Source organism: Triturus cristatus, chromosome 1_1, assembly GCF_964204655.1.
Source record: "Triturus cristatus chromosome 1_1, aTriCri1.1, whole genome shotgun sequence".
NCBI lineage: Eukaryota > Metazoa > Chordata > Amphibia > Caudata > Salamandridae > Triturus > Triturus cristatus.
This window is the reverse complement of record NC_140579.1, coordinates 851,629,174-851,656,804: the sequence shown is the minus strand read 5'-3', so window position 1 is coordinate 851,656,804 and position 27,631 is coordinate 851,629,174. Positions and strand designations below refer to the sequence as shown.

The following is a 27,631-nucleotide window of genomic DNA, read 5'->3' as shown; positions in this document are numbered from 1 at the left end:
TTTTACATGTGTATAAAAGTATTTTTCATAAGCAAGGTAAAGCTATGGGTTGGATGATCAGTTATTGTGTTGCAGGCCAACTCATGAGTTCTGGGTTTGCACACGTTCACACTTCCTCCCTGAGAAGCCTATCACTGCTTGCCGTTACTACAAGTAAGAGTCAAGTGTTACTTGGCCCATTTTGCAGAGCCATAGGTGACTGAACCCCTAGATATCAGAGGCAAATGACCGCAGGCCTCAGGCCCAGTAGACCCTGCTTGCCCCATGGCCACCCAAACAGGGTCTGACACTAACATAAGAAACACTATAAAGATGGAAACGAGAACTCTGTCAATCTGAAGAACTTCTATTTATTGATAACCAATGTAGAATGTATTGGTATAGGTAGTTTAGGAAAAAACTTTATTGATCATTACAACAACAAACATGGACTAAGTTTCTGGAAAAATAAGGTTTTCAGTAGTCTTTCCTAATATGCCATGATAAATGAGCCAAGAAGGGAAATACATGTGCTATTCTAAAGGCACAGAGACCTGCACAGTGCTATCAGATGATTTTGCAGAAGCCCAAGGCCCTGGAGTTTCACGAGCTTCCAAGAGACTATCACACCCTCCTAGTCATCAGCATGGTCAAGCCTCTGTGCCTATAACTAGTTTGTCATACATGTATGCATTCTACCCTTCATCTAAATATGATCACGAGGCCTGCCCAAATCCAGGTGAATTCAGTATCCCAAAGTCCACATTTGCTTTAAATTCTTCATACGATTTTGAAAGGGAGAGGCGCAGCACATTTCCATAGGTGACTAAATTCACAAAAGGGAAATAGAAAAATAGCCCGGGCTGATTCTCAGCTCCCCGTTTACCTCACAGGGAATAATCCATATGGTCCACTTTAATTCATGTGCTGAGAAAGGCACACGTTGCAGTTCATTCTTCATAGGATTTTGAAAGGGAGAGGCGCAGCACATTTCCATAGGTGACTAAATTCACAAAAGGGAAATAGAAAAATAGCCCGGGCTGATTCTCAGCTCCCCGTTTCCCTCACAGGGAATAATCCATATGGTCCACTTTAATTCATGTGCTGAGAAAGGCACACGTTGCAGTTCAGAAATCCATACATGGTCTTTTATTTCAAAATTGTCTTCGTTTCATACACTTGATCAAAATTTTCCATCAAATAACATGATATACACAGCCAAGCCAACGCGTGTTTCGCGAAAGTTTCACTTCTTCAGGGCTTCAGTCAATAACAAGTGGCTACATCTTCTTAAATCTTTGAATTCCAATGTTTCATTATTTTTCTTATAACCTCAATCTTCTCTTCATAAATATCCTCTAATATCCATTATAGCCATCATCTGTTGAATCTCGCAGTCACATTTACATAGGTGCTTGCTTCTGGGAAGACATTTGGATTTCGCCATCGAATGCATGCAGAAACTCTATTGATAGTTGAGGATTACAGCCGTGTTGTGGAACTGTGTTAGGACCAGTCACAAAGCACAGAATGTCTTAATTTGGCTTCACACGCAAGCTCTAAAAGAAGAAAATAGAAATGCAGGAGTCAAAATAGCAATTACTGCAACAATTGTGTTTTTTTTTATTCCATCTGCTAAATGAATACTTCAGTAACATTGGATACATGATTTGAACCCCTGATGATTTGCTATGCATCATTCTACAAAAAAACTAATCAAATCTAGATTATCTGCTGTTAACAACAGAGAACACTTCTAGCCATGGCCTGAGAGTATGTTGCCATCTTCACAGTCCTGCTCGCCTTACCCTTTCTTTAATAGAAGTCTTCCCATTGTTCAACATGGAATAAGCATTCAATGCTTCTAGACCTGAATCTGACACTCTCTCTGCCCCTTCACACCACTGTTTTTTACAAACAATGCTGACATGCCAATAAACTCATCTCAAAGGCTTGGGACTGGAGGTAGCTGCCATCTCCACTATGCAAAGGTTATGCTCTGTCAGAGACACACACAGCAGACCCAATAATGCACCATATCTATTTGAATTACTTTTCCTTAATGCAGTACGTGAAGCATCATTACAGTGCGGTAGCTACCATTATACTGCCATGACATTTCAATTAAGCGTGAACATCATTGTTAATAGACATATTGTACAACATTAAGAATCAAATAAAGATGGCACTGACTTTCCAATTTTGGAAGCATTTATCCTTTAGTCCTCAAAATAGATTTTACTCTGTAAAATAAAACAGGGAGGTATGTCCCTCCATATCTCAATTTCTCTACAGTATCTTTAGATATTCCAAGACACCATGCTTGTCATAATATGCTGTTTTAAATTCTAGATTCAATGAATGTGTCTCACCATAAATTGAGCTATAACATAATGAAATAATTTCACTTGCCTTTGCAATCTTGGAGGTAATCTCTCCACAAACCAATGATGTGTTCTTCTTGCGACTGGTAGTTACTGCCTGATGGACTAAATTTAATGTTAAACAATCCATTAATGGCATCAGTAGTAATTTCTTGTTCCATCCAAATGAATGCCTCTTCAAAAAGATGTATGTGGATTTCCAGGGCCTGAGAACTCCCAGAGTTCTTAACCTCTCCTTTAATCTGCAATAAAGAAAACTCAACTATAATTAGTGATATTATTGGTCAAATTATAATTTAAAAGTAATTCTAAAATTAGTATATGTCAATGATACATCAAAAGGTCCTTCAGCGTTCATACAAAGTTCAGTCTAAATAGGATAATCTGAAACTAGCTGCTGGTGACCATTGATAAAAGTGAATTCTCTTGTAGTTTTGTGGAGATTTCCTAGCAGCAAGGCAGGACACAACCTGCAGCTTTTCTTCAAAAGGTTGAAGGGGCTAATTAACCAAACAGTACATGCACATTATTAGAGGCAAACTGTGGAGTTTGAGCCTTTTGAGTAACAATATCAACGTGAAACTGTGGACCTGTTGGAGTGCTTGGATATGAGACGTGAGAAACTGTGCTTGGACTTTCAGCCAGGCATTGCCCACCCTGCATAATACGTTGTCATTTTATGCATTATAGGACTAGACCACCTGGGCATGGTGATTTGTAGCTGTTGATGTCTGTAGGCTTCACTCTCACATCAACCGTGGGAGTTCACTGGAAGGTAGGGGGATGGAAGTGGCAGTAGACGTCAAAGAATAGATTTCCACTCCTAATTCCTGGTGAATTTCCTATTTTATGAGGAATAGAAAGAGTTGTATTTCCAAATATTATTTTTTAACAACCTTCAAAAATAGTGTATAGAGTGTTGAAATCTAAAATATAGTTAAGGTAACCATATAAGGGGAACTGTAGATTTCCTATTCTTAGCTATGCATCTAATTACCTGGACAACATCTTTTTATTGATATTGTTGAAGCTGGATAGAACAAAATACTTGTTAAAGTGATAGAACACCTTACAGACTTTGCAACACAGACAGTGGGCATTTGTGGCAAACAAGGTTTACGATACCGAAGGCAGATTTCAGTGTCCCTGTTTATCCGCCAAAAACCTTTTTTGCATGCAGGAAACACACACTTGTCAGCTAGCTGACCATGAACATGGGTGGAAAGTTTCTTTTTTATTTTTTTGAAGAAACAAATTCTGTTTTGAATTTTTAGATCTCCTTTTGGGCTGCTAGTCCTTGAATATGGGAAGTCTACTACCTCTGATGCTCAGCTGTTTATGCTGATGCTGATGCTCACTGTGACTATGAAGAGAAGGTAATTGGTACATATTTTTCAGTGCATTTTCTAGTTGGAGACATTGGGAAACGGGGGTTCTGGGTTTCTCTGTTTAATTCTATCTGGGTTTATTCTCTATTTTGATTTGTGTTGGGTGGGCCAAACCTAAGAGGATTGTGGTTTTGACTGTAAGTGTACTGGGTGCCTGTCAATCAGATCCCCCCGGCCAGATCTCTTTCTCTTAAACTGTACCACCATTGGCACAACTTCAGACCACTTTATAAGTCCCTAGTAAAGGGTATGTCTGGTAGCAAGGGCATAGGAACTGAAGAGGGACCACTTGAGCTGCAGCACCAATTGTGCCACCCTAGGGTCCCCTCTGCCATTGCAAGCTGCATGCCTTGGTGCAAGCAAAACTAGAAGTCTCCACATGGCACACACCTCTGTGTGCCATACCTACAGGCCCTGCTTGCTATATATGTAAGTCACCCCTACAGCAGACCTTACCAGCCGTAAGGCACGGTACACTATACCTCAGATGTGGACCTATCTGCAGGAGCACCTATGGCCCTACAATATCCAAGTCCATTCTTGGATATTGTAAGTGCACAGGAAAGCCACATCGAGTACATGGGCAGGACACTCGTCATTACAAGTTTCCTAGCTCCTTGATGGCTTCAGTGTAGCCACAGATGTTTGGTACCAAATGTCTTGTATTAATAAATCCACACTAGTCCCAGTGTTGAATTTACTGATAAATGCACCCAAGGAACACCTTAGAGGTGCCCCCTGAAAACCTACAGGCTACTAGTGTGGTTACTGACCAGTCCCAGACAGCAGTCACCACTAGATGTCTACCTGACCTCATGGGGTTAGAGCCTGTGCTCTCAGAGGCCGGGAATAAAGCCGGCTCCGGGTGAAGGTGTTTCACACCTCCCCCAGGACAGTAACAGCCTTCCAGGTTCGGAAGCTTCAAAGGCCATGCCATCTTTGAAATGTAACCCAGGCAGCAACAACTAGTGGAGGATGCCAACCCCCCTATCATGACCTCACTCTTGGCGGAAAGAAAGGTGGGAAGACTAGAAAGAATAGGTGTGCCCACCTTCAGCTAGCACCTCCCTTGTGGTGTAGCAGGTGAGGTGAAACTCATTTTTAAGTCCCATCGTTCTTGAAATGGAGGGAAATCGTCTTATCAGGTTTAGGGGTATGCACATTCCCCAGTGGGAGGGGGTCATACAGAGGGTGTAGTCACCCTCAGGTAGATGGCCTAAGGGCCATTACCTGGTACTCTATTTAATGCCTTTGAATGTAGTATTTAGGTTGTATCCCTAAGCCCTGAACTTCAGATTTGATGGACCTAAGATGAGAAAGGACAAAGGAGAACTGTTTACCACGAGAACAGAGAACCTGCTGTGGACGTTTGGGAACAAAACCTTGACTGCCGCTGTCAGGCTTGACAATCGGTAAAGACTGTCTCATCCTGCTGCTGAGAAACCTCTGCAAACCCCAGAGGTCCTCCAGCCATTCTGACTGAAACTCACTCAGACACAATCATTATTGTTCACTCTGACTTATTCAATATCACTCGCTCTCACATTGGCTCACTCATTCAGACTTGACTCACTTCGTCTCACAAACATTAACATTCATTTACACTACCTGTCAGTCTCCCTCACTTCACTCAGTCATTCCCACTCTTCCTATCACTCACTGTCCTCACTTTGACTCACTACTTCATTAACACTCTCTTTTACTCACACATACATGCTCACATATACACACACTCTCACATGTACATACACGTTACTTAAAAGCATTTATTACTTACCTTGCTGTCTATGCAGGTCCCGTTTGCTGCTGCATCTTTAAGCTTCAGATAATTGAAAGTGAAACCTCAAACCTGCGCAGCAGCAGATTTGAGTTTTCAGTCTCTGCTCATTCACCGCACCCTTTCCCAACCCTATGATAAATTGGGAAAGGGTGGGTGACTTGCGGATTGATATGTGGCCTCGGGCACAGCAGGTGTTCAGCCTGCAACATACGTGTCTAACTTTATCTGTGACGCTTTACCACGTCACAGTTTGGGAGGCACTGAGGCATGCCAGGGGCCTAAGGACAGAGCTGAGGGGTTTCACCAGCCGTGGATAATCTCCGATAGCTGGTGCAGGCACTTTTATGCTCCTGCGCCAGACATTCTCTTCAGCAGAGCTGCCATTAGCTGCTGCTAGACAGCATTTTCTTTTTATATCAAAGTGAATAAAAGATTATTATTCACTCTTGGTATAAGGTGGGGGCATAGCTCTGGAGTGCTAAAGGGAAAAACCCCTGCTGTTGGGTGCATATAAGTAATGGAGTGCGCTGCAGAAAGTAGTGTACACTCATTCAGGGTCCTCCAGTGATATCTTTCTTCAGGAGCAACTTAGTAGAAACAGTGGCCTCCACTGGTGATGGTAAGAGGATGGTAGGCCTGGGACACTCTAGTTGTGCCAGGCAGCAGTCTGAGAGCTACTCATACACCCAGCGTGCCTCCTAAGAATAAACGCCTGATGCTCGGGAGGCCAGGAAATTAGAGCAAGGATAGCGAGGGCCAGTAAACAGCTTTTCAGGGAAAGTGTAGGTAGCAGATGTGTGAAGAGTCAGTCAGCAGTGAAGAGCATTTGACCCCTATCCAGAGGTAGGAGTCGTGGTTGCCGCACGGGCAGAATTTCACGCTGAGAGTCCAGCGGATTAGGTGAACAAGCAACGAGGTGTGCATACTATCAAAGCATTCAGATACATGCCAATATTTTAGAAGAGGAACGTGGGAGGTTTTTAAAAAAAATAATGGGGAGAATGTTTTTCTCCCATTGACTTCTATTGAGGCCTGATTCGGGTCTTTGGTCATGTTTTGGACTTGCAAGAGTGCTGTCACAGGATCAGATATCAGAAATGTAAATATACGTTTTTTTCGGAACCTGTCAGGAGCACATAGAAAGTGCTGTGGCAGGCAGAGAGAGCCTGGCAAACATTTTGTCTGACTCACACAAGAGCAGGTCCTGTCGGCAGAATCTCTGAGTCCTGGCATTTTGGGAATCCGTGCTGAGCAGGTTGTGATATCTAAGACCTTACTTTACTTCTAAAATAAAAAACTACAATGCTCACAATATAGAGTAGTGTAATAAATAGTCAGGGCTGGCTGAAGGAGTCGCACATGACATGGGAGCACTTGGCAGCCTTTTCGAAATTTAGACACCAGGATGAGGGGCATTATGGTACTTTTTCCATTCGAGTACAGTTGACATTTCCTTTGTGACCAAGAACGAAATGGTTATAGATCAGGACAAACGGAAGTAAGCATGTCAAGGGTCTCGGGACAATGTCTGCTCAAGCTCCTAATCCACACTGACACATACATGCCAACAGACTGGGAGACTCCTGATTCTGAAGCCAAAGATGGCTTTATTTTAGGTGTCTTCAGCCTGAAATTGCCCCTGCTTCATTAGAAGTAAATGGGGAAAAAAACTTTAGCCTGATTTCTGTTTTCAAAATCTCTCTATTTACTGTTCTAAACTTTTTGCATTTATGTAACATGCATGTATTTTTACTCTCCCCATATGTCAAAAGTACTGCGAGGTTGGCATACACTCACCAAGTATATGAGCACTACTCAGAGTAGTAAACCCGCATCTCTTCTATTTGGGGGGTATTTCTTATGTGACTCATCAGTCTCGGGAGGCAGCACAGACAGGTCCTTCATCTGATATGAGCAGCAGTCACCCGATGCAGGAATTGCAACAGCTGAAGTATACTCATTTCTGCTCTGGGCAGGCCATGGATCACTGGTGCGACTGAGGCTCACACACCAGGTTTTTTTAGGTGTTGGCTAGACGGTGCATGCAGTGTCTCGAAGAGACTGCTGTATTGAATATGTGGGCCTCAGCCTGCCCTCAGGTTTCACATTTGCTCACTCCATTATCTGTCTCATATACTTTGCCATCATTTGTCCCTGCCATGCAGGGTAATGCCTCTCTTAGTGTTTAGCCCTCCCCCCAGAGTATGGGCCAAATACTTATTAACAACCAATGCTGTATGTCCTTCAGAATTGCCCATACAAGATTTCTGACTCTTATTTTAATAGTATTAACAGTGAGGTTAGCTCATTGTTGTGGAGCGGAATGGTGCCTCGTATAGCACTGCATAAATTAACTAAAGGATGGTACGATGGGGGGGGATTGCCCTTCCGGACATGCAACTTTATTACTGAGCGTCACAGCTCGTGGTGGTGAATCACTGGTTGTATTGCTCTCCGTTAGACCCTGCCTGCATGCTTGACAGGTATCAGATGGGGAGGGAGGGATACCTCAGTGCTTTGTATACAAAGGTCCGAAAAGGCAGATATCTGGGCCCCACGGCCTGCACGGTGGAGCTCTGGCATCAGGCTATTAAACACCTAGGCTGGACTGACGTACTGACCCAGAAGTTAGGACTTTTGTGTTACCAACCAGGGTTTGACAAATGGGACATGATCGGACTCCAACATAGGCTATCTTGTTAAAAACTGTAAAATCCTAACGTTCCAGGAACTACAGGAGAAATATGAAATGGCTCAGGGGGAGACGTTCCGATATCTACAGGTCCGCAATGCCCTAACGACCGCTCTCCCTGATATGGGTAGCCTTCTGGAGTCGTCCCCACTAGAAGACCGGCTGCTCTCTGAACCAATCCCAGACAAAGCTATCTCTTTAACGTATCGTAAGCTATATAATAACTTACCTGATCCTTTTCGAGCTCTCCTTAGCCGGTGGCAAGCCGACATCGGAGACACTGAAGATGAGGATTGGCAAACTGCGCTTATGTCACCGAGAGAGGCTGCTATTATGCTTTGCTTCTGTTTGATCCAACTGAAAATTTTACACAGAACATACCTCACCAGGGTCACACTGGCAAGCATAGGGACTAGGCCAGATGCGTTTTGCCTGAGGGGGTGTCATCAGGAAGCAACTTTCTATCATACTATATGGGACTGTTAATCCTTGCGATCCATTTGGGAGGGGGCAACTACACACATGGAGGATGCACTTGGGAAGAAGATTGACCTCGCTCCACCACTGGGGCTTCTCAAAGTCTGGGAGGTGACTGACCTCACAGAAGTGGAACAACAACTGGTCACCTTTACGCCCCGGGACTGGGAGAAAATCCACGAGAGCGTACGCAAGGTATCGGTCTCTAACAGATTCAAACAAATACAGTATAATATAGTACATATGGCCTACCTCTCACCTAGGTGACTCCATGCCATCGATAGCTCTAGGGATCCGGCGTGCCCCAGGTGTCGCCATGTTTGGGCAGACTTTCCACATATGGTATGGACCTGCCCAATAATTCAGACGTACAGGACGGAGGTCCTAGAGGACCTACGTAGAATAACTGGCTGGGCGACTGCCATGGAGGCGAGTTCATGTCTCCTCGGATTAATTCCCCGTGACCCTAAACGAAAGACAAGTAGACGGTTCCTGGTACTGGGACTCATAATAGCTAGGCGGCGGATAGCAATACACTGGCTGGCGCAGCAGCGGCCACAGATAGCAAGCTGGAGAACGGATATGTGAGAATGGGCACTGGCGGAGGAGGGGCATATACGCGCCACCAAACGAGATGGCAAACTGCCGGAGGTACTGATGGCGTGGGGGACGATGGTACAGGAGATAGAGGGGCAGGCCCCACAGTCCACACAGGTATCGCATGAGGAGACACACCCCACTGGGACGGAGACCTTCAGTCAGGATGGGAGCTAGATGGAGACCTCAGACGGCACTTAAGATAACCGGACCTAAGGTGCATAGAACGGGCAAGAGGGAGGGGGGGGTGACGGGGGGAGGTGGGAGTTCTTTTTTTTTTTTTTTAGTTAAAGTTCGTTTACCGCACACCAAATCCTTTTCTAGAGTGGTACACTACTCTCGAGGAGCATACACTGATATAATCCTAAGTTCACAATCGAAATGTTCATGGTATCAGTTGTCATGTGGGCGAAATGTATTGTATATGAACATGGTCTGTACCTTCCGAAGAATAAAATCAATAAAGAAATAAAAAAATATATAACAAAAAAAAAAACAGGTCACCTTAGGTTACACAATAGCAATGAAGTGGGGTGTGCCGGGGAGACCATCGATAAATGCCTGGGCGGCTGAACTAGATAAGTGTATGATTGCAGAAAAAGAAGCGTTTAAATCTGGGGGATGTCCCAAGAAATGGGACAAAAAGTGGAGTGGGTGGAGTGCATACCGAGGGGACTTATGTACATCCCTGACTGTGGAAATGTCTGGGAATAATCATTATAAATGTGATCTGATTGAATGAGTATATATCTGTGTTAAACAATGTGCACCTGATGTTATAAGACCAAACTGTCTGCAAATTATTACCTGTGATGATTGGAAGTTTGTATTTAATAAAAACAAAATTTTTAAAAAACCACAACCAATGCTCCCGCTTTTACGAGCACTTTTGGAACTATTTTTTTTATTTCTTTTTCAGCACTCTACATAGTGTTTATGCTTTAACAAGCTCCTTCTCCTCCCACCCGCCTTCATGCCCGGCCCACAGATCACCCTCTCCCCATCACTGCTTTTACCTTTATTGCATTTTCCATTTCCCGCACCTCCCTCCCGCCGCTGCTTGTTCCCTCGCACCTCTTGCAATCCTGGGCTCTATCGAGAGAAGGAAGGTTTGTCCATGGTCAGGCACATTGCCTAGGAATGATGCATCGTTGTTGGTATATTTCCTTTTAATGTTATCCTGGACCAGAGTCAGCTTTGGATAATGGACTGCAACGATACTTATTGTGCATTTTCTTAATAAGCGCATGGGATTTAAAGGATCTCCATACTCTTTGCTCAATAGAGGTGTGTTAGCGTCCTGCTTTGTATATTTCCAGGTGTTTCACTGTGCTACGAGCCTTTGATTATAGTGCATAATATAGGGAGCTCCGGCATGTTTACGCATTACCATTCGGAATGATTGTATATTTTTTACAGCTTTAATGCTTAGGTCTGCCATCTCTCATATCATTTTTTCCCCTTGTGACATGGAAGTGCCTGTGGGCTCCTGCCCATTTGCTCTCGTTGGATTAAAGATTGTTAACTTGTTTAATACAGAGGCCCGCTGAGCATCAAGCTGCACACAGCATTGACTTCAGCAAGAATATGTTAATTATCAGCTGTTGGCTGCGCTTTCAGGGCAGAGGATTTAACAATCAGCTCATCTTTATCTGATGGAGAAAGTGAAACTTTCAACATGTGACTGTTGTGCTTTCCATGGAGGTGTTGCCATCGAGTGTTCATCAAGAGAGCTTTGTTGCATTTCCTCATTTTTTTCCTTCTCCGAAAAAGAAGTTGAAGAGTCTTTAGTACCAGGAAGCAGTTCATTTACTGACGCAGGAACATAATCAAACAAATCAGCATCATAACTTTTGTTTGCAGGAGGAGGATGGCTGTGATCTGCCTTCGTCCTTTTCCAGGGTAGGTGTGCGCTGATTACCTGACCTGGTAATCCAAGATGCATCATGTACAGACTCACACGCCCTTACTTAGCACAGCGAATGTTTTCAACAGACCCGAAAAGCACTACAACTTATGCCCCTACTTTTAATATCCCGGGCCTATGGATGCTCCAGCAGGGGCGGCTCCTCCGCTATGATGGAGGAGTGTCGCTCTACTGCTTTTCAGCACTGCAAAAAAGGAAAAAAAAATGATAATAAACCAATGTTATTATCATATTTTTCCGTGCTGAGGCAGTTTTGAGGGCGGGCTGGGCAGAGCAGGGGGGAGGAGTGGTGGCACTCTCCAAGTGCACATGACAGTTTGGTCTTCCATCTTGTGCCGGCCAGTCATGCGCATTTTGCATGTTCTCTACCAGCTGTACTGTACAGCCTGGGTGGAAAACATGCCTGGGCTCCCAGTCCCTGTCTAAACACCGAACCACGGCACTTTGACCAATCACGATGCTGTCATGGTGACAGCAGCGTCGTGATTGGCTTAGGGGAGCCTGGGTGCTTCTTGTTCACACAGTAGGAAGAGGACGGAGAGGTGGTGGGTGGCCAGGCGGTCGGCAAGTAATTTTTTTTTTTTTTAATCTCCTTCCCACTACTACTGTCTAGGAGTAGCCGCCTGGGTTCATAGAGTGGTCCAAGTGGGGAAAAAAAGTAGGAGACATGTGGGCAGAGAATCAGAGGAGGTAATAACTCGAGGATTAGGCCAGTGGTGGGGGGAGTCAGAGGTGTTGCCAGGAAGAGCAAAACAACCCTATTTTTTTGTATTTGTTTGGCATTTCACATTCCTTGTGCATGAACAGAGAGACCATGAAGTTTGTGAACTTAGTTTGGTGTGCGTCAAATCCTTCATTGCCGATCCCTGGTGAGTTGCACTACTACTGCTGAAACAAGGCCAATGGAAGTACTAATGGGTGAGGCAGACTGGCCTTAAGGGTCCTGTGAACTCAGTGCCGAAGTCACTGTTGCTCTAGGGTGTGCTGCTTCGTAGGCCTGCCCGCAAGACTGGAGGTGAACTTCAGAGTGAGTTGTGGTGGCCAGGCCTTCAGGTTAACCCACATATGCTACCACTAGGGTTCGCCTGCTGGAGCTAAGATACCAAGGCTTCTAAGGTCTAGCGGGGCATTCTAAGGTCTAGCATGGGAATGTGCTCCCTCAGGAGAGTGGTCTGGTGGACTGGTCATGGAAGCTGAACCTGATTCCCCAGGTCTAAATTTGGCAGCTCTAGCCATAGTGCCACATCGTCTCGCCCACTAAACACCATACTGCCCCACTGAGTGAAACTTGTACTCCCTTCAACCACAACCCAATTGTGCCTTCCTATAAACACCTGGATGCAACTATTCAATTATGCTCTAAACAAGAGTAATATGCTGCCTGAAAAAATGCAGGATTGAGTAAAGCATGTGAAACGTAAGCAGGAACAACATGGTTACCTTTACGCTTTCACACTCATTATTCAGAAATAAATTAGTGTTTTTGCCTGAAAAGTTAAGGACATGACTACAGGGCCCAGAAGGGACCCGTTTCAATGTCCATTTCTTATGTCCTTATAAAACGTAAGCAATATGGTTTAAAAAGACCAACGCCTGGCCCCCGCGAACGCCACGGCGCCCGTCTCCTCTACGATGCCAGCACCCTCCATGCACTCAACACCGGACGAGCACACTCCTGCTTCCAGACCGTCCCAAACGCACCCAATGACCCTTCTCCTGCCGGAACTGCAGCTTCTCCAGCAGCAAACCCGCAAATCCACCAACCAGGACAGCACGCAACCACCTCAGATGCATACTCCTGAACACCTGCTCCGCACGCAAACACGCCGTCGAACTCTGGGACCTGCTCGACATGGCCTTCCCAGACATCGCCTTCCTGACAGAGACCTGGATGAACAACTCCTTGGCACCCGACATCGCCATAGCCATCCCAGACGGCTACAAGATCTCCCGCAGAGACCGCACCCACGGAGTAGGAGGTGGAATCGCCATCATCCACAAATCCACCCTCAAGGTCTCAACCAACTCCGACGACACCCTCAACACCGCCGAACACCTGCACTTCCAGATCTGCACTGATCCCAACACCACCCTCAGAGGAACTCTGGTATACAGGCTCCCCGGACCCAGACCACAGTTCAGCAACTCCCTCGCCGACTTCGTCAGCACGCACGCCCTTGCGTCCACGGACTACATCCTCCTCGGGGACCTGAACTTCCACCTCGCAAACAACAACGACACCAACTCCACCACCCTGCTCGACAACCTCGGACTCAAACAGCTCGTCACGACTCCCACCCACTCCGCCGGACACACGCTTGATCCCATCTTCTCTGCAAGCTCCCACGTCTCTTTCACCCACACCACCAAACTCAACTGGACCGATCATCGCTGCGTCCACTTCACCTTCGAGAAGCCTACCACGCACCACTGCACCCAACAGATCCTTCGCCGCTGCTGGAGCAAAATCACTGAAGACCAGCTACACACCACCCTCGCCCACCCACAGACCCCATCGACCCCAACACCAGCAACCTCAGACGCTGGATCAACGACTGCGCCAACACCCTCGCCCGATCAAGAACCCCTCCAACAGTCGCACCAACAAGACTGCCAGCTGGTTCACCGCGGACCTCCAGACCTCCAAGCAAAACTGCCTAAAGCTGGAGAAGAAATGGCGCCACGAACAGACACCAGAGAACCAAGCAGCCCACAAGAACACCACGCGCCAACATCACCACCTCATCAGATCCGCCAAAAAGACCTCCTTCAAGGACCGCCTCGACAACAACTCACACAACAGCAAAGAGCTCTTCAACATTGTGAAGGAACTCTCCAACCCCAGCTCCAGCACCAATGACATCCCACCTTCGCAAGACCTGTGCAACTCCCTGGCCTCCTTCTTCCACTGCTAGATCGCAGACATCCACGACAGCTTCGACAACCAGTCCACCACGAGAGCCAACGACTCCTCAGACCTTATGGCCACCACCCACGGCGACCCCTACTCACCTGGACCAACATCAACGACGACGACACCATCAAAATTATGAACACCATCCACTCCGGCTCCCCATCAGACCCGTGCCCTCACCACATCTTCAACAAAGCCAGCGCCACCATCGCACCCCACCTCCGCAAAGCCATCAACAATTCCTTCGAGACCGAGACCTTCCCAGAGAGCTGGAAGCACGCCGAGATCAACGCCCTGCTCAAGAAACCCAAAGCAGACCCCAAGGACCTCAAGAACTTCCGGCCCATCTCCCTGCTCCCGTTCTCGGCGAAGGTCATCGAGAAAACGGTCAACAAACAGATGACCCGCTACCTCGAGGAGAACAACATCCTGGACCCGTCCCAGTCCGGGTTCCGCAGCAACTACAGCACCGAAACTGCCCTCATCGCTGCCACCGATGACGTCAGGGCCCTGCTGGACAACAGCGAGACCGCTGCCCTCATCCTCCTGGACCTATCAGCTGCTTTCGACACAGTCTGCCACCGCACCCTACGCACTCACCTCCATGACGCAGGAATCCGAGCCAAAGCACTGGACTGGACCACCTCCTTCCTCTCCGGCAGAATGCAGTGCGTCCGCCTCCCCCCCTTCCAATCCGAAGCCACCAAGATCATCTGCGGCGTACCCCAAGGATCCTCCCTCAGCCCGATGTTGTTCAACATCTACATGGCCCCGCTCGCCCACGTCACCAGACTGCACAACCTCAACATCATCTCTTACGCTGACGACACACAACTGATACTCTCGCTCACCAAGGACCCTCTCACCGCAAAAACCAACCTCCACGAAGGAATGAAAACCGTCGCCGAATGGATGAAAAAGAACCGCCTAAAGCTGAACTCAGACAAGACGGAGGTCCTCATCCTCGGCTCCACCCCCTCTGCCTGGGACAACTCCTGGTGGCCGACAGCCCTGGGAGCAGCACCAACACCCACAGACCACGCACACAACCTGGGATTCATCCTCGATTCAACACTCTCCATGACCAAGCAAGTCAACGCCATCTCATCCTCCTGTTTCAACACCCTCCGCATGCTCCGAAAGATCTACAGGTGGATCCCCACCGACACTAGAAGAACAGAGAACAGTCACCCAGGCCCTTGTCAGCAGCAGACTGGACTACGGAAACGCTCTCTACGTGGGAACCCCGGCCAAACTGCTGAAACGACTGCAACGCATACAGAACACCTCTGCACGCCTGATCCTCGACATCCCTCGCCAAAGCCACATCACACCACACCTGAGAGACCTGCACTGGCTTCCCGTCAACAAGAGGATCACCTTCAAGCTCCTCACCCACACACACAAAGCACTCCATAACACCGGACCAGCATACCTCAACAAACGACTCCCCTTCTACACCCCGAACCGTCAGCTCCGCTCCGCCGACCTCGCCACCATCCCCCACATCCGGAGAGTGACCACCGGCAGCAGATCATTCTCCCAACTCCTGGAACACCCTCCCCATCCTCCTACGGCGAACCGAAGACCTACTTACCTTCAGGAGGCTACTCAAGACCTGGCTGTTCGAGCAGTAGCAGCAGCCCCCCACCAGCGCCTTGAGACCCTCACGGGTGAGTAGCACGCTTTATAACTGTCTTGATTGATTGATCACTGAACAAAGAGACTAAAATAAGGAAAACAGCTGATTAGGATCACATTTAACAATTTTCACTCCACGGATCAACCAGGTACTGCAGTACCTCCAGGAATGGTGCACTTCCCTACCTGGGGGAAACAATGATGGTTAAAGAAAGATGAGAAAAAAAGTAGCGCTTCACTGGCAAACTTTGTAAAGTGCGCTAATATGTTTGGGTGTGAATAAAACCAATCTGGCCACTTTGCGACCACAATGTCTTGTGTTATTTAGTTATTTTTTGTATTTTTAACTTTTTTTTTTTCTCCAAGAGGCTGCATTTTGAAATGAAAAATGTCAGAAAAAGACGACATTTCCATCAAATGTGTTTCTTCTTTATCGGATCCCTTTCACAGGGGAACAAATGAAGGGCAGGAGACGAAAGAGAGGGTAAGAGCCCTTTCTTAAAGTCATGGTTTTCAGCAAGACAGAAAGAGAGGGAATAAAAAGAAGAAAGAGATGAGGGCATCTGCCAGCGACAGAGCAGGAGAAGTGAACACTGTCCCTGTTTTCTCTAGGCAAGAATGAAAAGACGGAGTCTTTTTCTTTCTCTGTCCACCCGCCCATCCGCGAACGGACGAGGCTTGGCTATTTCTGCCGTCCTGGGATGCATTTTTTAAAATAAAAAAGTAGGCAAACTGATTCCATAAAATTTTAAAAAGTAGGGGCACTCCCTGCCGATCCCTTCCACTTGGACCACTGGGTTTATCAGCAAGTACTAGTAGTAAAGGGGACGCATAAACTCTCTCAAAAGTCACACTTTATGACAAGCAGCAATCAAACTACCCCTCTCGACATCCTCACTAAAATATACAGCACAACTCGTTCAAAACCCAAAATAACATGTACACCTACAATTACATCAGCTTCATGGCATAACCAAGAGTTTGTTATTTCACAACCAGTAATACCTGTGTTTGTTGTGCACACAAAAATAAGTCACTGACAACTGTTTGCCGTTCATTTTTTAACACTCAGTAGAAGCCAGATAAGCCACCAAAAGACCATTCGCATTGGAGGCAGGTTTTCCTCTGCAGCAATTAGTACGCGGGAGACTAGCCATGAAAACTTTAGTCTCCAGCTTGAATTGGGAGGGTTGGCATGTGTGCTTAACTCAGTGCGCAGCCCAGTGTGTCTAGCCAGGATTCAGGCCCCAATGGAAATTATGCACCTCCTTGTTATAGAGCGCTGATCTGACGCTGAAGGTTTTTTTTTTTTTTTTTTTACATCACTTTCAGCATTTATAGGCACACTACTTTTAGGGCCTTATGAGAGGTGTGATAGCCTGAACAGCTAGCAGCAGGAGGGAAACCCTGTCACAATGGGGCCTCGCAGTCAACACTTTCCAGGGCGCTAGCAGAGATCCAGAGGATAGCTCGTACCATCTCTGTACATTGGCTGGCTGACACCGGAGTACCGCAACCCTCACCAGAGTGCTTCGATGGCCATGAGAAGTGCAGTTTTTGTTAGTTTAGGACATGCGCCCTGTCAAAGGGGCAATTAGCGGCACACCCGCCAGGATCACGGGCCCAAACAGCCCTTCCAAGTACCAAGCATCACGCATTAGACTAACGCGTTTCAGTGCGGTGATCCGCATCACCGCACTGAAATGCAGAGTCACGCATTATAGCGTCTCCTCAGTAGTCAAGCCGTGAGCACTTCTATAATTAGAACTGTGCAAAATGTAGTCTCGTTGCTCATGGCCTGGGGGACTGACTAGGGAACGTGCGTCCTTGGCTTCATTCACCCACATGTGGCATGATTCCGTTTCTGTCACATAGAGTCTGCTATTTCTGCCCAATGGCATGTCGCGAGACAGACTAATAGGCGGGCCGCCCACTGTGAGAGCAGGCAGCAGTTATTATGTTTTCTGAAAGTTTGGCAGGCGTAGAGCTGCTCTCACTACTCCACTAGAGTTGTGCTGCGCCATTTGGTTCCTGCACACTCCTGAATGATCATGCGTGGCATGATGCGCAGCGCAAGTCCGGACCTCACCCACATAGCTGCCAAGGTTGCAGATTGCTCATGTGTGACACTTTCATAATTTCAGTGCAATTATGAGTGACATTCAACGACTATGAGTGACACTTTCTTGCGAGCAAAATGAAGACGAGGGAAACAAATATAAAAAATTACATGTACCCTTTTTTTAGTGTACTGCTTCAGGAGGCATTCGCCATCTTGGCATCGTAAATAAAAAAAGGCAAGGCATACATCATAACACTGGGCCGCCCTAGCATCCTTGATGATATAACATCATCACAATGTTTTTGCATTATTATTTTAGCTGCTGCTCTACAGTTTTGGCAAAGCAAATCGGTTGAAATGACTTTGCTAACGTTCGTATCTTTCTGAGTTTAATACACTGAGTACCATTATATTGGTACTCAAAATAGATCGATATTTAATGCAGAAAACTGTGCTTAAAAACATGCTTTTTGGGGGCGTGGCCAGGCTGGCAATGGCGTGAGACGTGCGCTGCCGGGGCTCCGGGCCGCCGCCGAGAGAAATCGCATCAAAAAGGGTCTCAGCGGCTGGGGTGACGCCTCCAGAGGGGGCGAGAAGGTGGCGGAGGGGAGCGGGCTGCCTCCGGCTGACTCGGGGAGCCCCGGGCTGCATGTTAGCGGCGATCGTGGCCGTGGCTGCGGAGAGGCCCTGGCTGCAGCGGGTGCACCCGCCATCTTGAGTGCCCGGGGAGAGCTGAGCAGAGTGGGCGAGTGCCGGGACCGGCTGGCGGAGATGTCCTAAGGCTCTGGGCGGTGACGCGGGGGCCGAGAAGCGGCGGAGAGGCGCCCTGGGAGTTCGACGGGGGCTGCAGCGCTGGTGGGGCGGCCTGGCTGACGAGAGCGAGCCCGCCATTTTGTGACTCCGGGCCTGCTGAGCGGCGAGGGAGGCGGCCTGGGCTGCCGGAAGCTGGGGCCACCAGAGGTGCAGGGTGAGCGGCACAGACTGAGGTGAGGAGGACGATGGATGCCTGAGACCCGAGTTTATTCTTCGGCGGCCTGCTGAGGGGGCGGAAAGTCTGCGGAGGCGGGGACGACCGCGACTGCTGCTGCGGTGGGGCCTGCCCTGGCGACTGGGGGGGGCGCTGCCTGCTGTGGGGACGACGGAGCTGCGGAGGGGCTGAGAGCGGAGCGCCTGGACTGAGCCTCTCATTAGAAACACCTTGGCCTGCATCCGTTGCTGCGGTTGTTGCGGGGCTCCTGCCAAGGCCCTGACCGGGACCGCCACCCGGATGATTGGTTAGCCCCCCCCCTGCGCGCCCCGGTCCTGCCTGGCACAACGAGACTCTGAGGGGAGAGGGGCCGAGCTGTGTGGAGCCGACGGGGCCTCTGGTAGACGAGGTCCGCTTGCCGCTGGGTCTCCCGCCACGTGGGCAGGGGGGATCTTGTCCTCCTGCAGAAGAACACCGAGATACCCCCGGGGCGCGGTGAGGACACTGCGGAGGGGGCAGTGGGCTCCACGGCATCGGGGACTCTGTGACTGTTGCTGGCTGAGGGGGGTGGACCTGAGACGGAGCCCTTCTGGCACAGTGACTGGCGGCGCCCACGTTTCGGAGGCAGTCCCTGCCGGCACGGGCCCCGGTGCCTCCTGTGCCGCCCGATCTGGGGCCTACGCACTGCGGCGCTACGACCTAGGCCCCCAGCCACCAGACCCGGAGCAGAGGGTGGACGTCGGGCTGCGAGCCGATTTCCCTCGGAGCCGTTGGGGGCTGGCTGGCTTGTTCGGTGGCTGTGGCGGTGTGATCGGGCCTTGAGCGGACCGGTCGGGCTGTGGTGGCGGATCCCCTGTCGAGGAAGTGTGAGGCCGCAGAATGACGCGCACTAAGCCGGGGAGAGAGCCACCGGCGGCCTCTAAGGACGCTACGGTGAAGGACCTTTGGACCAAGCCCGGCGCGGCACTGGCGGGCCCCTCGTCGACGGGGGCCGGGGCCTCAGCTGAGCCGGTGACGCAGTCCTTCATGGCACTCTTTATGCAGGACCTCAAGTCTGAAATTGGCTCGCTGCGTACGGAGGTCCAGGCATGCGTGAAGGAGCTCCGAAGAGATGTGGGTGAGATCGGGGACAGGGTGGATGACATGGAAAAGACCCTCAACGCCCGTACAGAGGATCAGGAGCGCCTGTGGCAGCGGATTGCGACCCTGGAGGAGCAGCATGTGGAACTCCAGATCCGACAGGAGGATTTGGAAAACAGGGGGAGAACCAACAACATACGCATACGAGGCGTCCCGATCGGAGCGGAGGGTAATGATATCATGGCCTTCTTGGCAGACCTTCTCCATGAACTTCGGGGGGACGATGACGCCTCGCAGCCGACCCTGGACCTGGCGCATAGGGTCTCTGGGCCGCCTGGGAGGCCTGGCCTAATACCCGACATCCTGACGCGGGTCCACTTCTTCGTCGAAAAGGAGGCCATCCTGAAGGCGACTCGGGACAAACCCGAAATCAGGTACAACGGTGCCTCGACCCAATTATTCCAGGACTTGGCCCCCACGACCCTCCGCCGTCGGAGAGACTTCAGACCGATCACCGATATGCTGAGGGACCTCAATATCCGTTACCAGTGGGGCCATCCCTTCGCCATCATATTCCAATGGGAGTCCAGACGCCGGGTGTTGCGTTCATACCGAGAAGCGGCACAGTTGCTCCAGATCCCGGACACCCCACCGGTTAGCCCCCCGCGCCGCGCTGCGGGGTCGCGCGTCCCGCTCAAGCCCAGCTGGTCCAGAGTGCGCCGCCCGGGGAGACCTCTCTCTCCTGCTGCTAGTAGATCATCGCGGGACAAGGAGGACATCATACAGCACATCCGATCCTTGGAAGGGGGCTCGTCGCCAGTGGGATCGCAGGAGTCCGAGTCTGTATGTCTCTGAGACTGTCCTCGCTGTGGGCCCCCGGGACGGGGGGCTTGCTGCCTGTCCGCCCAGTTCTATTTCTGCTTTGACCCCCACTTCAACGCCACGTCCACCCCAGGTGGGGCGGGCTTGATGCCTGCCTCTTTTTGACACGGCGACTACACCTAAGGGGCGGAGGCCCGGAGCTCCTCCTGGTGTCCTTGATGTACAGTGATGGTGCCGACGGACCCCCGCTCCTATTCTTGGGAGAGTGACATCTCCAGGATAGCCTGTGCCTCTGTGCCTGGCAACTCCCTTGACTGGAATAGGCCTCGTTGGCCATGTTGGCTGTTTTGCTGTTTCTGTTCTTCCCCCCGACCCTACCCTTCACCTTTCCTCCCTACCTTTCCTCTTCCTACCCCTCTGGCGGGGGGGGTTCATGGGGGCCTGGGGGATATTGGCGACCTTGCTTGCGCTGGCTGATCAATAACCATGTCCACTGTACCTTCCTGGAAGGTTGTCTCCCTGAATGTGAAGGGGCTTAACTCGCCTAGCAAACGGCACCAGATTTGGAGATATTTGCTTTTGCAAGGCCCGGACATAATTTTCCTGCAGGAGACACACCTCCTTAAAGCTGATGTTGCTCGAATGGCCCACCCGCGTTTCCCCCATAGGTTTTGGTCTACAGCACCCACCAAGACAGCAGGGGTGGCCATTTTCTGTCGGGCGGGTTTCCCACAGGGGGATGTGAAAGTGATTAGGAACACTGAGGGCCGATTCCTGAAGGTTGAGCTAACGAGAGGTCACCGCACACTTACACTTTGCACTCTTTATGCCCCCAACCAGGGCAAAGATGCTTTTTTGCGCAGGATAATCCGGGACTACCTTGAGCCGGTGAGTTCGGACCTCATTGTGGGAGGTGACTTCAACTTGGTGTGGGACGCGACACTGGATCGCTGTGGAGGAGCCTTCCATGGGGCGGGGGCCATGTCCGCAGCAGTGAAAAAATCCCTCACTGCCTTAAACCTGGTAGATATCTGGCGTTACCACTCCCCGGGGCTGACGGATTACACGTATTATTCCCATGCATGCCGCTCTTACTCACGCATCGACATGCTCTTTGTCTCCCATCTCTTGCTCAGGGACACAATATCGGCGTCCCACTCGAGTATCTTGGTCTCGGACCATGCTCATGTGGAACTACTGCTTCACGAGCGCTTTGCGTGCTCACCCCGTGCGCGTCGCTGGCGGTTCCCAGACCACGTTTTGCGGGACCCGGTCGATAGGGAAGAAATCCGGGAGGCTATTCAGATGTATTTCGATAACAATGACATACCAGGAACCCCCCTCCCCCTGGTATGGGATGCCTTCAAGGCCTCGATACGGGGAACTCTCACTGCTATAGCCGCCGCTCGTGCGCGGGAGGCCCGACTATACGAAATAAAGCTTGAACGCGAAATTAAGACGCTGGAAAAGATGGACCAGGACCGACCTCTAGCGGCCCATCGGAGGCGGCTGGCGGTCCTCCAAGGACAGCTCCGCGTACATAGGACGAACAAGGTGGAACGGGCGCTTCTCGCCCTTCTACAGCGATTTTATGATGGAGGTGACAAAGTGGGTGCTGTCCTAGCGCGGCGTCTGCACACGCGGGCGGCCAAGGCTCACATCTCGAAGCTGAAGGGGGCAGGGGGAACCTGGGTGACCACTGAATCTGCCAAGCTTCAGGCGTTCCATGACTATTACTCCTCTCTATATGCGGAAGAGCCCCCGGAGCCCGCCCTGATATCGGCGGCCTTGAGCGAGTGCGACTGGGAGCCATTGAGTAAACACCACTCCGAGCTTCTGGAGGAGTCTATCACTCTGGAGGAAATAGCGGGCGCACTGAGAGACCTCCCGTTAGGCAAAACGCCCGGGCCTGACGGGCTCCCGGTGGCGTTCTTTCGAGCCTTCCTGCCGCAGTTGCAGCCGTACCTTCTGCGTCTCTTCAACTCCTTTGCGGAGGCCGGGGGGCCATCTCCGGATATGGCGATGGCGGAGATAGCCCTCATCCCGAAGCCAGGGAAAGACCACACTCTTTGCTCCTCTTACCGGCCCATAGCCCTGCTAAATACCGATCTCAAGCTGTATACTAAAATACTGGCCAAACGGCTCTGCGTTCACTTGCCCACCCTTATTGAGCCGGACCAGGTGGGGTTTATTCACCAACGCCAGGGTGCGGACAACATACGTCGCATAGCCCACATTGTGGGGAAGGCCAGGCTTTGGGGAATTCCGGCCTGTCTTCTGTCGCTTGATGCTGAAAGAGCGTTCGATCGGGTGGACTGGGCGTTCCTCCGCGCAGTTCTACAGAAGATAGGGCTTGGACCTAAAATGGAGGCGCGCATCATGGCCCCCTACCTCTCCCCCGCAGCTAGAGTGCGAGTGAACGGTCAGCTAACGCAGCCTTTCCCTATCTGCAGGGGCACCCGGCAGGGGTGTCCCTTGTCGCCCCTGCTGTTTGCCCTAGTGGTGGAGCCGCTCGCTATCCTAATTCATCAGTCCCCGGCCATCACAGGCATCCCCTTGCGGGGCCGTGACCACAAGATCGCGTTCTTCGCTGACGACCTTCTCCTCACGTTATCTGACCACTTAAGCTCACTTCCGGCGGCGCATTCGCTGCTTCAAACCTACGAGCGTGCATCTGGGCTTAAAATTAATCATTCTAAATCCTGGGCGCTTAACCTCACGATCCCGGAGGAGGAGATTGCGGCGTTGCGGGCCTGTGCTCCATATCAATGGGCTAGCAGATCGGTAAAATATCTTGGCCTTAACCTGACTCCGGACTTGGCCACCTGGACGCAGGCCAATTGGCAGGAGTGTAAACGCTCTGTCTTGGACGACTTGCGCTCCTGGAAAGCCTTACCGCTTTCCTGGCTCGGCCGCCTCAACGCAATAAAGATGTCCATATTGCCAAAGATTCTCTACCTTTTTCAAACTTTGCCGACGCCAATCCCGGAACACCAAATTCAGGGGCTGCAGCGTGACCTGGTCTCATTTATTTGGGGGGGTAGGAAGCCGAGATTCTCTAATAAAATTTTGAAGCTCCCCCGGGATAGGAGGGGTCTTGCCTACCCCAACCTCCTGGAGTACTATTGGGCGTCGCACCTCCGCTTCATTCTAGAATGGGGAGCGTGGGAGAGCGAGAAAGTTTGGTTCCACATGGATAGGGCAGTTACGTGTCGCCCGATTTGGGATCACGCTTGGCTGCCTCGAGCGGCGCGTCACCGCAGTGCGTACATGGCAATCTCCACTAAGACGGTCCTGGAGATATGGGACAGGGTGGCGGTCCGTAGGGGACTCACTACCTTTCCCTCCCCTCACACCCCTATTGCCCGCAACCCACAGTTTCAGCCGGCATGCCACCCGCCCTACTTCGAGAACTGGACCGAATCCGGTTGCAGGACAATCCGAGATCTATTTACGGGGGGGGGGGGGAGTTCAAAACCTTTACCCAATGCCAACGGGAATTTGGACTAGCGGAAAAGGACAAATTCCAATACATACAACTTCGACATTGGGTGCAGGGATTCGCCTTGACGCAGGCGGCCACACGACCATCCACTCCGTTCGAGCACTTAGCGCGTACATTTGGCACCTACAAGGGTTTAATCTCCCGCATATACAAAGTGCTCCAGCACGCGCATCACCTCGCCCCTCACCCATACCAGTTGCGGTGGCAGAACCTCTCCGGCTCAGGGGTCACTCCTACACAGTGGACAAGGCTTTGGCGAGATATCCCCAGAACGTTCCGTAGAATCCCCCAACAGGAATCGGCCTACAAGGTGATGACCCAGTGGTACTATACCCCTGCACGACTCCAGAAGATGTTCCCCAGTGTTTCCCCGCTTTGCTGGCACTGTACCCAAGAGCTGGGTGACTTCATCCACATTTGGTGGACGTGTCCACTTTTGACTACCTACTGGAAGGAAGTCCTCAGCCACATTAAACGGGTGCTGGGATACCCCCTGCCGGAGGACCCCCTCACTGTTGTGTTGGGTCTCCGACCTACGTCTAGGCGAGCCAGGACGGGCCGTGACTGGCACCTGAGCCTCCACATGCTGGGCGCAGCAAAGCAAACAGTAGCGATATATTGGAAAAAGGCAGAAACACCTTCTATCAATGTGTGGTTCGCCCGCTTGTTGCAGGTGGTGGCGATGGAGCTGCTCACGGCACGCCTTCAATTCAGAGACACTAAGTTTAGGACTCTTTGGAAGCCCCTGGTAGATCACCTAGGGAGGATAGAACATGCTAGGCTTCAGCCGCCACGACTAAGGGCCCTTAAAATGTTTGACGACGAAATCTGCCCGCTTAATCCGGGGGTACACTCGAGGTCCACAGAGCAATTGCCCTTCCCAACAGGGGGTCACTAACTCTAGAGGTGAGCGCCATGGTCCTATCCCCCCACTACACCTCTGCGCGTCATTATACCTGTACTAGGGGCCCCCGGGGGACAGCACATCTTGATTGGGGGAGGGAAACTGAGTATGGGTGGAGAGGTCCTGCAATCCCTGCCCTCTCGCCAGATCCATTCTTTCTTCCCCCGGCGTTCCTTCCCCGCTCTTCCCGCCCCCTGTCCCTAGTTATTGGTTTGTTTTCCTTTCAGGACTTAGGGAGGTTGAACGAGGTATCACTGTCAGAGTAGCACTGAGCAGATGCGTCCTATCCGGTGCCCCGGACTCTATGAGGGATATGGGATTAATAGGGAGCCCCACACATCACTGCAAGGAAGGTTTGCGACCTGGCGAACGACGTGGGTATGAGCCTGGCCCAGTGTGTGTTGCTTACTTGACTTGCGCATGGTAGTGATGGGCACAGGGCCGATGAAACTGCCCTTCATGCAGGGCCTAGCTGGGCCCCTGTTGAAGGCTAGGCTGCAATGACTGCTGCACCTGCTCGATTTGATCTTTAGGTTTATGGATCTGCGACTGCAGACATACTGAGGGGTTTTTATGCGGGCCATGTGCGGTAAACTGTGCTGGGCTGCAGCTGGCTGGGCAATATTGCACGTACTTGAATGAGGGCCCAGGGCAGGAGGACGATGGGATACAAGGTCTACTGAACCGGGATGTGTCCCTGTGAATAGCGTATATTGCTGACCCTATGATACGCGGTGCAGGAGCTCTGCTTTGTCCTCTTGCATTTGTACTATACAGCTATGGTTTTTGCTGCCGGCCTCAGTGGTTGTAGACGTACAGCTGTGTAATTTGCCTGACTGTTCCTCCCTATCAATCAATAAAAAGTTGGTTATAAAAAAAACATGCTTTTATATTTTGAGCATTAATTCCGGAGACATCCCCTCGTGGCTCGTGCACAAGTAGTTGGGACAAAAACATTGCATCATAGTTAAACCCTTCAGTGCCACGCCCTTTCCCCGCCCTGTGCCGGGCGTTACATTAGCGGGCGGGGTTCATGACGAGATAGTCTCGTCATGGACACAGCGCAACCGTGCTCCATGACGAGACTATCTCGTCATGGGCACTGAAGAGGTTAAAGGGCTGGAGCATCAAGTCTAATTTATTTAACTGGGGCTGAAAAGGAAGGGTACAGCTAGAGATCGCGTAATGCATGCGAGTAAATGAGCTGCCAAGTAATGCCATGTCACGAGATACCCCCAGCCAGGTCCGGCCTTTACCTAACAACCCTTTAGGACTTGAAAGCTCAGGTCGCCCATACAATATATGCGGGCCGCCCGGGTAAATAAACATAATTTATGAGGGAGAGTAAAACTACAAGTCCCAGAATGCAATTCAAAATGGCATTAACTGAAAGCACAACTGGTTCTATATGTCAGATCGTGGGGGCAGTTATGTTGTTCCCAATTCTAGGTTTGCTTGTTATCTAGATCTTTAATGTGGGGGTTGCAAGGACCATCATTAAAGAACCAATGGCCGCACAGCACAGGTGTGATCTGGTGCAACATTACGAGAGTGACTTTCAGCCACTGGCACCACGTATCCGAGGCAGTATGGATCCATAATCATAGCAAAGAAAACTACAGGCCACAGCTTGCTTAGTACTATTTCGGTCTGTTTTTAATAAATGCAAGGTCAAATTTCACATTTCAAACTATGCTGTGGCCAAGCCAGACTGATTACAAAATTCCCACATTTTGTTGCTAGGCAAACACAGTCCTAGATCTGGTAGCCAAACAACACTACCTCTGCAGATTGTGAGAACGTTGTTTCATATTTACTGTAGGCTTTTGACCAAACACCTGAAAAGGCGGTTTGGACTTTGCATTCTTAATGGCCTCTTCCCGTAATGTTTGGGCGTATTGCAGCCGCCCTCTCCTCTACTTCCAGAGCCACTGGGAACCGGGGGAAATATCATTCAACAGCATATTCGTTACCAGCTCTGCCTCTTAACATGAAGAGCGCTGAAAAGAGCAGCGTCTCCCTTGCAAGAAAGGGTTCACGTGCAAGGGGAATAAGCAATAAACACAAGGCCTGTCTCTTTTGTTTCCCAGCTCTGCGTCAGTTTGACTCCATGAACGAGTCAAGAGTAGCGCCCGCGGTCCCTCTGAGCGCAGAATCGCAGTGAGGAGACTGAGCTGTAACAGGCTCAGCAGCCAATGTTACGGCGCTCTAAATTAAAAATATAACGGAAGAATGAATAAATACCTGAGTGACTGTTACTCAGAGCGACCAGCGGTCGGTCCAGGGACTCACGCGGGCGACATGCATGAAAGCCAGCTGCAGCACAGACACCAAATTCTGTTAGTCGGGCGGCCGCGGTTCGTCCGGTTAGCCGTGTCGGTGCTTCAAACACGGAGCAAGTCCGGCTGGGCCCACTGTGATGTCGCGAGGATCACGTGTGTAGCGACCTCGCTCTGGTAATTACTTTAGCCTTCGTTACAGGCCGTGGCGCACTAATGACTTCAGGAGCCGC

The 27,631-nt window shown here is 50.3% G+C and overlaps 1 long non-coding RNA gene across 1 annotated transcript; it reads right to left on the bottom strand.

The window, feature by feature from the left end:
• Positions 1 to 400: 400 nt before the first annotated feature.
• LOC146871190 (uncharacterized) lies at positions 401 to 27,631 on the bottom strand. Its single transcript, XR_014959513.1, has 3 exons — positions 27,364 to 27,631; positions 2,392 to 2,605; positions 401 to 1,538 (listed from the first exon to the last, which is right to left on the bottom strand). It is a non-coding gene; the product is annotated as an uncharacterized LOC146871190 (long non-coding RNA).